At 39.6% G+C, this 13,633-nt stretch overlaps 1 pseudogene; it reads right to left on the bottom strand.

The window, feature by feature from the left end:
• Positions 1 to 983: 983 nt before the first annotated feature.
• LOC132541409 (bromodomain testis-specific protein-like) lies at positions 984 to 3,342 on the bottom strand (annotated as a pseudogene).
• Between the last annotated feature and the right edge of the window lie 10,291 nt (positions 3,343 to 13,633).

The raw sequence follows: 13,633 nt of genomic DNA, 5'->3' as shown, positions 1-13,633 counted from the left end.
AGATTGTAAGATAACAGAAGTATAATTCCATACAGTTCCCACCAGCAAAGTTCCGTGTCCCATCTCCTCCATCGGAAGCTTCTTTGGGAGTATGAACCAAAATTCTTTATGGGGTGCAGAAGGTGAAAGTTTTGGCTTCTGTAATTGCATCTCCACTAGATGTGGACATTGGCAAGTCGATCCATAGCCCCAGCCTGTTTCTGTCTTTCCCTAGTGGGGCAGGGCTCAGGAGAGGTGAGGTTCCAGGACACATTGGTGAAGTCATCTGCCCAGGGAATCCAGGATGGGATCATGGTAGCATCTGCAGCTTGGTGGCTGAAAGGCAGTAAGATGTGAAGCAGGATAAATTATTTAATAAACAGGAACCCAAAGGTAGGAATAGAGCAGATGTAATTAGGGGTCTTCATGTGGGAAAAATCTAGGAAGTCTATTTTAGGTGTGATCCAAGGGGCTCATGACTTTAGTAATTTTTGCCTGAGTCTGATAGCTAACATGCAAGTGGACTAAAAATGTTATTTGGGAAGATGGTGTCAGATATGAGAATAGGGCTAGAAAACTGGATTAGGGCAGAGAGTAACTCCCAAACATGAGTAAAGTATATAAATACCATTAACTGCTTACCCCATCAATCTGACCTGGGACCCATGTCTATTCATATTTAGCACAGGAAGCTGTGTCACCTCTGAGTCCCTGTCAGTCTGAGCTCTTAGTCCATGGTCACAGGACCAGTGACTGCGTAGGTTGACCCAGCTTCCCTACCATTGTTGTTCTATACTGAGGGCAAGACCCTGTAGAGGTCCACAAGAGGGTTTATGATGTTGTTCCTGATGGAGATGACCAGTGATGGTGGAGAGCAAGTCACTTTACCATATACATTTAAATCCTTTCTAGCATTCCATTTTATCTTGATGATTAACCTAAAAACTGAATTTTAAGCAAGCTGTTTTCAAACACTGTCATAATTCTTGCTTGCCCTTCCATACTCAAGTGTGATCTTTGAGAAGCCAGAAATTGCCTTTATCTTGAGTTTCTAGTTACTACTGATATTCTCTTTGCTCTTCTTCAAGGTTCTTGCTTTGTAGCCTATTCGAAAATGATTCTAGAATGAAGTCACCATTACCTGATATCTTGAAATAAATTTGGTTTCGTTGTATTCCATCACAGATATTTCTGTAATTTGCCTGTGTTTGAGCTTTTACTTTTATATTACTACTTTTCTGAATTGGTGGAAGGGTTGCCCAAAGCATCTTGGTATGCCCAAGACTTTCACCGGCTTGCCTAAACTTTTCCAGGTATCTGCACTCTTGATGTTTATGCTCTTCTTCATAGAAACTTGACATTCAGATTCTTTTTTTAAAAAAAGATTTTATTTATTTGTTAATGGGAAAGATAGAAGGACACAGAAACAAAGAACCAGACATCACTCTGGTACATGTGCTGCTAGGGATTGAACTTGGGACTTCATGCTTGAAAGTTCAATGCTTTATCCACTGTGCCATCTCCAAGACTACTACACTCATATTCTTTTTTTTTTAATTGATTTAATAATGATCAACAAGACTGTAGGATAAGAGGGGTACAATTCCCACCACTAGAGTTCTGTATCCCATCCCCTCCATTGGAAGCTTTCCTGTTCTTTATCTCTCTGGGAGTATGGACCCAGGATCATTATGGGGTGCAGAAGGTGAGAGGTCTGGCTTCTGTAGTTGCTTCTCCACTGGACGTGGGTGTTGACACATGGATCCATACTCCCAGCCTGTTTTTATCTTTCCCTGTGGGGTAGGGCTCTGTGGAGATTCATTTATGAGGTTGTCTGCCCAGGCAAGTGAGGTTGGTGTCATGGTAGCATCTGTAACTTGGTTGCTGAAATGCATTAAGATATAAAAAAGAACAAATCATTTAATAACTAGGAACCTGAAGGCAAGAATATCGCAGATGAGATTTGGGGTCTCCATTTTGGAAGAAGATAGGAAGTCTATTTTAGGTATATTCTAAGGGGCCCATGACTTTAGTAAGTTTTGCCTGAGCCTGATAGCTAATATGCAGGTGGACTGAAAGTATTGTCTGAGGAGATGGTATCAGAGTTGGAAATAGGACCAGAAAGCTGGATCAGGGCAGAGAGTAGTTCAGATTCTTAATAACATTGTGTCATTATCTTCAGATTGATACATTTTAGTCTAGCTATTCAAAGATTGTTTAGAATCTCTGGAAGGAGGTAGGATTTGTAAAGATGAAATGCTTTTTACAACCAGTAAGTGTTTTGAATATCAATGATTAAATGTGAGGAACTGGGAGGTGGCTTGTCAGAGCAGACTTGCTGCTGTGGGCAAGATTCTGAGTCAAGCTCCTGGCCACCAGATGGCAGCACCTGCAGCGGGGACGCTTCAGGAGTAGTGTTCTTCTAGCGTTTGCCCTTCTTCCGTAGCCAGTCAACAGCGTCAGGTTGAGCCTGATGTAGTTTCGAGACCTCCTTTGAATCTGGAGAGGTGGCAGTCATTGACTATGTGGGTCATAGTCTGTCTGTAGCCGCAGGGGCAATTCGGGTCGTCTCTGGCTCCCCAGCGATGGAACATAGCGGTGCACCGGCCATGACCGTAAAACTATGCTACAGAGGTTCTCCTTTGTTGACTCTCTTGCCTCTCTGTCTTTCACCCCCTACATCTAAAGGCAAAGAAATGGCTGCCAGGAAATGGGAAGTCCTGCAGGCACTGAACTCCAACAATAATCCTGGTGGTGAAAATGAATGAATGAATGAATGAATATTAACTGGTGGTGATTTGGTGGCATTCCACGCAAATGTGCACTGTTCTGAATGAGGATAGTTTTCTTAGAGATTGGATCTTAATATAGATGGTGAATCACTTTGCTTTACTTCAGTCAATTTTGAAAAATCTCTGGTGTGGAATCACTGCCATCTGCCTGAAGAACCACTGCTCCAACTTTCAGACTCTGAAGTACTACTCCAGCTACTGCAGATTATTGCTTTACTCACATTTTTTAAAACTTTTTTTTATATTTATTTTATTTATTTTTTCCCTTTTGTTGCCCTTGTTGTTTTATTGTTATAGTTATTGTTGTTGTTGTTGTTGTTGGATAGGACAGAGAGAAATGGAGAGAGGGAGGGGAAGACAGAGAGGAGGAGAGAAAGATAGACACCTGCAGACCTGCTTCACCACCTGTGAAGCGACTCCCCTGTAGGTGGGGAGCTGGGGTTGGAACCGGGATCCTTATGCCGGTTTTTGTGCTTTGTGCCACCTGCACTTAGCCCGCTGTACTACAGCCTGACTCCCTTTACTCACATTTTTGTTTGGCATTTTCAGCAATGTAATTGGTTACTGACATCTCCTAACCACTTTTTCCATTTCTCATTTCCTTTTTCTGTGAAGGAAGTTCTCTGGACTTCACTGTTTTCTTACCACAAGGACCTAGTGGTCTTTGTCTTCAAAAGCAGCAACATTTTTTTTTTCATTGTCTAAAAAGTTTGTATTTGATTCATACACAATGGTAGTGGCTATGAGTTATACTGGTGCTTGAACAGATAGAATGAATCTAGGAAGGAAAGATGAAAGCTTTGTTGTAGAAATAAAAGCATTTCACTTCAAACACATTTGAATATGCTCTATTTTGACTCCTTTTTTTGTTATCTTGATGAATTTAGCATCAAATTAATCCTCTCAGATTAATTTGCCAAGGAGTAGCAATATGAAAGAGATCAAGTACAAGAAAACCATGATAAAGAAAAACATATTCAGGGCTGGGGTAGATAGCATAGTGGTTATGCAAAGAGACTCTCATGTCTGAGACTCCAAAGTCCCAAGTTCAATCCCCTGCACCACCATAAACCAGAGCTGATCAGTGCTCTGGCTTAAAAAAAAAAAAAAAAAAAAAAAAATATATATATATATATATATATATATATATACATATATATTCAGCCTCTGGGCAGTCATTCTAATCTTTCATATACTTTCATTACTTTGCAACACTAAAAAAAAATTCTTTTGGTTGGTACTTTTAGTGTTCTAAAATCTATGGATCATCAGGATTGCAATTGCTCAGTGAAGTGCTTCCTGATTGTACTGTTACTAGATTAGCAGGCAGAGGGACACACCAAGACTTTAATACAGGAAGCAGTGTTTATTTAATGCTGGCATTAAAAAAATTTTTTTTAACTTTATTTTCCCTTTTTGTTGTTGTTGTAGTTATTATTGTTGTTATTGATGTCGTTGTTGTTGGATAGGACAGAGAGAAATGGAAAGAGGAAGGGAAGACAGAGATGGGGAAAGAAAGACACCTGCAGACTTGCTTCACCGCCTATGAAGGGACCCCCCCTGCAGGTGGGGAGCTTGAACCGGGATCCTTATGCTGGTCCTTGCGCTTTGCGCCACGTGAGCTTAACCCGTTGGGCTACCGCCCGACTCCCAATGCTGGCATTTTGACTCAGTGGGTTCATACCTTCCCCCTCCACCCCCAGATGAAAAAAATATGATCCCCTGAGCACAGTAGTGCTTGTCCTTTTATTATACAGTTACTAACTTTTCTTTTTCTTTTTGTTTTTTTAACTTTTTAAAAATTTATTTGATTCCCTTTTGTTGCCCTTGTTGTTTTATTGTTGTAGTTATTATTGATGTCGTTGTTGTTGGAAGTTACCAACTTTTCTATAGCAACTCATAGCAATAAGCTTAACAGTTTTTTTTTTCATTTCTGCATAAAAGAGAGTCTAATTTATGTGGATTATCAGTGGACTCTTAGGCAGAAGGAGCAGATTCTAAGGCCACTCACTGCCCAAGGCCACTTTGACCTCAGCAGTAGAAAGCCCTGTTTGTGCTTGTGGGAGGGGGAATATGCCACTAATTGTATTTTTCTTCTTCAACTAAGAAATGAACCCTAGCTTACTAAAAAGTTAACCCTTGCTTCTCTCCATCAGAGCTATGTGAGCAACTCACCCAACTTTATCCCAGGGAAATTTGTTTATATCTGAACATAACTGTCTTTTCTCATCATAGTTTATAGTTTTAGCCTATATTAGTCTTGAGATTTCAGAGTAATACTTTATTTATTGTTCCTTTGTCTTTGGTTGTTTGTCCTTAACTTTTTCTGTGTCGTTTACCTACTTTTTCTTATTAGATTTTTTTTTTTTAGTCTTCTCATTCTTCTTGTTTAGTTAATGGAAACATACTTGGGGGGCCGGGTGGTGGTACACCTGGTTGAGTGCACATATTAATTACAGTGCACAAGGACCCAGATTTGAGCTCCTGTTTCCGACCTGCAAGGGGAAAGCTTTGTGAGTGGTAAAACAGTGTTGCAGGTGTCTCTCTTTACCTGTCTCCCCTACTCTCTGTCTCTATCCAAAAAGTAAAAATTATTAAAAATTTTTAAAAAGAAAGGTACTTGGGACAAAATATGTAGCTGTTGATGAATGGCTTTGAGCTCTTCCTCAAATTTAGTAGGATACTAAACTCATCTTTATAACCACCAGAAAAATGATCTTTTTACTTTTTAAAAAAATTTAAAAGATATTTATTTATTCCCTTTTTGTTGCCCTTGTTGTTTTATTGTTGTAGTTATTATTGTTGTTCTTGATGTTGTTGTTGTTGTTGGATAGGACAGAGAGAAATGGAGAGAGGAGGGGAAGACAGAGAAGGGGAGAGAAAGATAGACACCTGAAGACCTGCTTCACTGCTTGTGAAGTGACTTCCCCTGCAGGTGGGGAGCCATGGTCTTGAACCAGGATCCTTATGCTGGTCCTTGCGCTTTGCTCCATGTACACTTAACCCACTGCACTATTGCCCAACTCCCCATCTTTTTACTTTCTGTACTTACTTTTTAGGTTCCACCTATAAGTTAAATCATTTAGTATTTGTCTTCTTTTTGATTTAACTTAACATATTTTTAATTTCTATCCAACATGAGGTAAAGAAGATGACTTCATCATTTTTAACAGCTGAGTAGTATTCTATTGTGTATATGTACCATCTTTTAAAAACAAAATTTTTTTAGCCACTCATATCTTGGTGGACGTCTGGATTGCTTCCAAGTTTTCTAATATTAAAAAAGAATTGGTAGTGGGTGGGTGGGCGGTAGCAACAAAAATAGCAACAACAAGCAGTGGATTCACAGTGCAGTCACCAAACCCCAGCAATAACCCTGGAGGCAAAAAATTTTTTTATTATCTTTATTTATTTATTAGAGATATCCAGAAATCGAGAGAGAAGGGGAAGATAGAGAGGGAGAGAAACAGACACCTGCAACACTGCTTCACCACTCACGAAGCTTTCCCCCTGCCAGTGGGGTCTGGGGGCCTGAATACAGGACCTTGTGCACTGTAATGTTTGCACTCAACCAGGTGCGTCACCACCCAGCCCCAAAATTTTGGTTATTACCAATTGTGCTGCTATGAACATAGGTATACATAGACTTCTTCTGATAGGTGTTTTTGATTCCTTTGGGAAAATCTCTAGGAGAGAAATTTCTGGGTCATAGGACAGGTCCATTTCTAGTGCTCTGAGAAATCTCCCAACTATTTTCTGTTGGGTAGTATGCCACCTCCCCCTGGCTTCTGCTTAACCATATGCCTATATAGGGATTTACTGATCCAAAGCTTTGGTCTATTTACATAAATCACTTTTACATTTACATAAAGCACTCCCTCCAGGGCATTGGTGGTTCAGTGATAGGATTCTCGCCTGTTCCGCCCCCTCCTTGTCACACTCTGATTTTCACCAGTCACTTTTCTCTCCACCCTCTCTATATCACATCCTGTTTCCACCCTACTTGGAGAGTATAAAAACAGCTGCTCTTCTGATTAAAGACACTTGGAAATTGCTTTCCGGCTCTGAGAGTTCCAGAGTGTATCTCCTGCGGAAGTTAGTGCAGCACGAGTTCCTGATCCCTCTCCCACGCAGCAGCCTAGATCGGCTCCAGTTGAGTTCTCTCCAAGCCAGAGAGCACTAGCTCGGGAAGAAGTACCCTCAGGCTATCCTGGCAATTTTCTACAAGTTGGAACAATTTACTTCTTTGCCCCCACTCCCAACCCCAGCAGTGCTAAAGTGTCACTTTTCCCCCTCATCCTCTCCGATATTTGTTGCTTCTGTCCTTTCTGATGTATGAAATTCTCACAGATGTAAAGTGGTATCTCATTATTATCTCTGCATTTTTCTCATAATCAGCGACTTGAACCACCTTCTTATGTGTCTGTGCTCTCTGGACCTCTTCCTCAGTGAAGTTTCTCTCCATATCCTCACCTTATTTTCTAAGGGGGTTGTTTGCTTTTTTTATTATCATTAGTTTCTAAGTTTACTGAGTTAATTTGTATTTTGGTTACTGGTCCTTTATCTGAAGTATGTTGTATAAAGATCTTCTCCCATTGTGTGTCTCTTTCTGTTCAAGTGATGGTAGCTTTTGCTGTGCAGAAGCTTTTCAGTTTGATATAAGTCCCGTTGGTTTGCTTTTTGCTTTCTTCACTGTTGGACTTAAGTCTTAGGAGATATTTTTGAAGCAGAGATCATGAAGTGTTCTGCCAGTGTTTTCTTCTATTTATTTGATACTTTCTGATCTAATGTACATGTTTTTGATTCACTTGGAGTTGACTTTTGTGCATGGTGATATATGGTGGTTCAGTTTCATTCATTTGCATATTTCAACCAAATTTCCCCAACACCACTTGTTGAAGAGACTCTCTCTTTTCCATGTAATGCTTTTTTGGCTCCTTTGTCAAAAATGAGTTGTTCATAGATGTAAGGATTTCTATCTAGGCTCTCAATTTTTTTCTTTTATTAATGATTTAATAATGACTGACAAGATTGTGGGATAAGAGGGGTACAATTCCCAGTAGCAGAGTTTCACATTCCATTCCCTCCATTGGGTGTGTCCCTATTCTTAATTCCTCAGGGACTATGAACTCAGGATCATTATGGGGTGCAGAAGGTGGGAGGTCTGGCTTTTGTAACTGATTCTCTGTTGTCATGGGCATTGGCAGGTGGATCCATACTCCTAGCCTGTCTCTTTCCCTAGTGGGGCAGGGTTCTGGGGAGGCAGGACTCCAGGACTCATTGGTGATGTCGTCTGTCCAGGAAAGTGAGGTTGGCATTATGGTAGCATCAGAAACTTGGTTGCTGAAATGCATTCAGATAATAATCAGAACAAATTGTTTAATAATCAGGAACCTGAAGGTAAGGATATAGCAGATGAGATTTGGGGTCTCCATTTTGGAAGAAGATAGGAAGTATATTTTAGGTATATTCCAAGGGGCCCATGACTTTACTAGTTTTTGCTTGAGCCTGAAAGCTAATATGCTGGTGGACCCAGGTTATTGTCTGGGGAGATGGTATCAGAGTTGGAAGTAGGACTAGAAAGCTGAATCAGGGCAAAGAGTAGCTCCCAAATATGGGAAAAGTATATGAATACCGCTAACTGTAAACCCCATTGATCTGATCTCAGGTCCATGTATATCCTGGAGTCTGTGCAACTTCTGCATTCCCTATTGGTCTGAATTCACATTGCATGGTCATAGCTAGGAACATTCTACGCTGCTCTTCATTTCAGGACCAGTCTTCCACCAGTGGCAGAGTATGTTGATCCAGCTTCCCTTTGGAGAGTGGGACAGTCCTTACCATTGTTGTTCTACATCGAGGACAAGAGGCCCACAAGTGGGTTTATGATGTTGTTCTTGATGGAGATTACCAGTGATGGTGGAGAAATGGATCTGTTAGTTTAGGCCCTGTCATATCTATGTGGGAATCCCAGGATTCATTGATTAGGGCTCCAGATGATGGGGTGGCCTACTAGTGACTAAAAGGGCCATCATTAAAGTGTGCCAGTTTTTTGCCCTTATCCAGCTTTTGTAGTTCTTACTTTATCTGACAGGGCTAAGCTTAGCGTGATTGAGGGAAGTGAAATAGGAAGTAGGTGAGAAGGGTATCTAGGTCAAAGTAGAAAATATTTGATTAAGTATTTTATGTTTTTTTTAAAATATTTATTTATTTATTTTCTTTTTGTTGCCCTTTTTTATTGTTGTTGTAGTTATTGTTGTTGATGTTGTCGTTGTTGGATAGGACAGAGAGAAATGGAAAGAGGAGGGGAAGATAGAGGGGGAGAGAAAGATAGACACCTGCAGACCTGCTTCACCGCCTGTGAAGCGACTCCCCTGCAGGTGGGGAGCCAGGGGCTTGAACCGGGATCCTTATGCCAGTCCTTGCTCTTTGTGCTTAACCCACTGTGCTACCGCCGGACTCCCTGTTTTTTTTTTTTTTAAAGATCTTTCTACTTGCTGCATTATTGAGTCACTGTAAACTATTGTGCACTTTTGCTTTAAGATATATATTTCCCCCTTACTTATAGATACTTGTGCACATGTGCTCTGTCTCATGGGCCCTGGTCTATATCTAGGTTCTATAACTCTGCCAGGAGGTGTGCCACCCACAATGGAACTTAGGAGTCCTCTGGGATAGGAAAATTCTCACCCCAGTATTGGAGCTGGACAGTTGACATGCCAGGCCTGGCATCTCTGGACACAGTCCGAAGTGAAACATGTTGAGGTGGCCCTGGTTGCATTGATTTGATTGAGATCAGCAGATATATTATCAAATGGTGTGAATCAAAAGAAGCATGAAGGAAAATGAGCAAAGCCTCAGAGGTCCCATACAAGATCTTACCATGATTTATATCACTTAGTGCTATTTATAAATAATTATAACTTACATACTGTGACAAGACCAGTTGCTTCTGGCCTCCCTGGTCTAAGATTATAGATGATTTAATATTTCAAAAAAAGTTATTATTAAAAATGCATTAACAATTTGAGCCCAGTGTTGAAATTTAATCAGTTTACTAATTTGAAAGCTTAAGTGCTTAGATTGAAGGAATATATGCCAGACCAGTGTCTGTTTGTCTCTTTTGGGTCTAATACTAGGCAGTTTTGTTTATACTAATTCTGTAGTATAGTTTGAGGTCAGGAAGTATGATGCCTTCTGTTTTATTCTTTTTTCTGAAGATGGCTTTGCAATCCTAGGTATTTTCTGATTCCAAGTAAGTTTTTGTAGCTTTTGTTCTATATCTTTAAAGAGATTTTGTGTACCTCTATGGAGATGACATTAAATATGTATATGACTCTGGGTAGGATGATCATTTTGATGCTATTAATTCTTCTAATCCATGAGTCTGAGTTAGCTTTCCATTTCTTTCCATCTCTTTCTATTTCCTTGAAGAGTGACTGTGCAAGTCTTTCACTTCCTTTGTTAACTTTACTCCTAAATATTGTATTTTGATTGTTCTTGTAGTAAAGGGAATCGGTTTCTGGATATCTTCTTCTGATTTAGTGTTTCCATGCAGAAATGCCACTGATTTTTATATATTGATTTTCTAGCCTGCCACTTTATTATATTGTTTAATAATTCTCAGGAGTTTTCCACGGGGATTGAATGGGATTTTGTACAGACACAATGATACCATCGTGACAGTCTCTCTTCTTTTCTCAATCTGCATCTCTTTAGGTTCCTTTCCGCAGACTTATTGTTATGGCTTGGACTTCCAAGACTGTGTTGAATACTTTATATTTTTACTGAATGTCTGGCAAAAAATTCATCAGCAGGTTGTCAGCATCGTCCATCATTATCATAGTCGTCATTATCATCATTTTGCCACCAGGGTTAGTGCTGAGCCTTAGTATTTTGATGACTGCTCCACTACCAGTGGCCACTTTCCTCTCTTTTCTCTAGATAGAGTGTGAGAGACATAAATAGAGAAGAACAGACAAAGAGACAATAGACAAAAAGACAGTACCACTCCACTGGCTGTGTGGCTTGCCCTCTTCCAGTTGCTCCTATATGGTGGCCCAAGATTTGAATCCAGTTCTTGAAGAATGGAAACGTGTTTTCTACTGGGGGGAACAACCTCTTGGCCCCTGGCTCATTTTTTAATGCTGTCTTCATTAATTCTTTTTCTGTAAATGTTGGAGAAGGTTCACCGCTTGCTTTACTGCTGAGGTTGCAAAAGTAGTCATCTCTGCTTTACTCTTTTTTTTTTTGCCTCCAGGGTTACTGCTGGAGCTCGGTGCCTAGACTGCTCCTGGAGACTATTTCTCTCTCTCTCTTTTTTTTTGTTGCCCTTGTTGTTGTTATTGCTGTTGTTGGATAGGACAGAGAGAAATGGAGAGAGGAGGGGAAGACAGAGGGGGGAGAGAAAGATAGACACCTGCAGACCTGCTTCACTGATTGTGAGGTGACCCCTCTGCAAGTGGGGAGCCAGGGCCTTGAACCGGGATCTTTGTGCCCATCCTTGCAGTTTATGCCATGTGTTCTTAACCCACTGCATTACCGCCCCACCCCCATCTACTTTACTTTTATAGCCTTTGTAATTTGAACCACTGTTTGTGAAATAGAATTGAGAGGGGGCACTTGGTGTCATATTTCAAGAAGAAATAGATATCACAGTAAATATGGAGTGAAGTATTTGTTAATACTTTTTATGGTGCTTGGGAGGATTATATTTTTTTACCAGAAGAAAAAGCTACATTCTGTAGAGTGTCTTTTCTTTATTTTTCTTACCACCCACAAATTAATCTTCGTGTGGCATCTGGGGTTATTTCTGCCTAAACAACTCTAGAACTTGTGCCATAGTAACAATGACATCTCAAGACTTGTATAAAGAACAATTCAATAACACTACCATGAAGTCTTCTATACATTCTGAAGTCATCACATAATGTTTATGCCTTGAATTTTTTTAATGATTTTATTGAGGGCTTAATGGTTTGCAGTACAGCTGTTGACATATGGATACAATTTCTCATCTTCTACATTGTACTTAAATCTACTGTATTTTTTAAATAATCTAATAATCAGGCAAATGTAGTTTGACAGCATCCATAGGCTGCTGAAAAGACTGGGAAAATTTGTCTTGCCACAAAAAAAACAACATTTAGTAGTTGTCTTGTCAGTCACATGTTTTTCCTAGTACTTATATACTTTGGAGTTGTACGTCTTGTACACTTTGTTTGGAGTTGTACGTCTTGTACACTTTGTCAGTTTGGTAGGAACACTTTTTTAAGTTTTTAAAATTTATTATTAGCAGTTTGTTATAAGATTGTAAGATTACAATGTATAGTTCCACACCACACCCAGGACCAAAGTTCTGTATCCCCACTCTCTCCTTTAACCACCGTAGTTCTCACAAGTCTTACAATTTGCTTGCTTCTGTTTTATCTGGATTTTTATTTTTTATTTTTTTAGCAATTTCGTGTGTATCATCTCTCTAGATTCCACATATGAGTGAAACCGTTTGGTAGTTGTCTTTCATCTCTTTATTTATTTCACTAAGCAATCACCTCCAGTTGGTAGAAACATTAAACTACTTCAAATCGTAGATATTCCAATGCTTTCTACAAGTACTTGCCCTTTTTCTATACAAATACTAAAAAAAAAAGTTTCATTGTGCATGCTTTACTTTTAACTGATAGTTATTTTATTCTTTTACAATATTTCTTTCTGTTTCTAAAACACAAATCAAGCAGAAAGAAGTCTGTAAGTTTCTGTGTGAACAAGACTTTATCTGATGGACTATGGTGGTAGATGTCATGTGTAATTATAACCCTGGTATCTTACAATCTTGTAGATTAGCACTGAGTCACTAATAAAAATGACAATTACAGAAGCCAGACCTTCCACCTTCTGTACCCCACAAAGAATTGTGGTCCATACTCCCAGAGGGCTAAAGAATAGGGAAGCTTCTAGTGGAAGGGATGGGACACGGAACTCTGGTGGTGGGAACTATATGGAATTGTACCTCTGTCACATTATAATCTTGCTAATCATTATTAAATCATAATAAAAAATAATAGAAAAGCAGGAGAGAGAGAAGTGACTCACTACTGAAAAGCTATCTGGTGAGCCCTCCAAAATGAAATAACATATTTTAAATAACCCATGATCCAAAGAAAAAGTAACAAGAAGATTATGGCAGAAAAGACTTTATTTGATGGTCCTCTTCAGCTTGCACAATATAAAATGGTACAGGGAAGCAGTTGTCTACCATTGGTCATTGATTTAACAGTAGCCCAGGATTGCATTTCTTTATATAAAAATCTTAATGTGTGGGCTGGGTGGTGGTGCACCCTGTAGAGTGTGGATGCTATCATGTACAGAGATCCAAGTTCAAGCTCCTAGTCTACCAGCAGGGGTAATAAAAGATTCATGAATGGTGGAGCAGTACTGCAGGTATCTCTGCTTCTTTCTCCCCATCTATCTCTCTGTCCCACCCTCTATCAAAAGAAGTGTGTGTTTGTGTGTGGGGGAACCACCAGGAAAGGTGGTTTCACTATGCAGACAAAGTCCCAGCAATCACCCTGGTGGCAAAGGAAAAAGTTCTAATGTGGAACCAATTAAAGACTATTTTAGATTTCAAAAGTTGGAACTTGGACTAATTTTCAATTAGCAATCAACGATTTCTGTGTTTATTAGCATTGGCAAAAGAGTTTGTTGATGAAAGTCATTTCAGGGTAGGAAAGTAACATTTCAGGATCTTAGTTGCTTTTATCTTCACAATTTTTGTTAAGAACAATTACTCTTTGAGTAAGCAAAAATATTGACATTGTTGCTGTTTTATGACTGTAGGAATCCATGAGGTACAGAAATTTCAT

The sequence above is a fragment of the Erinaceus europaeus genome, chromosome 1 (assembly GCF_950295315.1).
Source record: "Erinaceus europaeus chromosome 1, mEriEur2.1, whole genome shotgun sequence".
In the NCBI taxonomy this organism is placed as follows: Eukaryota; Metazoa; Chordata; class Mammalia; order Eulipotyphla; family Erinaceidae; genus Erinaceus; species Erinaceus europaeus.
Note: the sequence above shows the minus strand (reverse complement) of the source record. Positions and strands in the feature narration are given on the sequence as shown.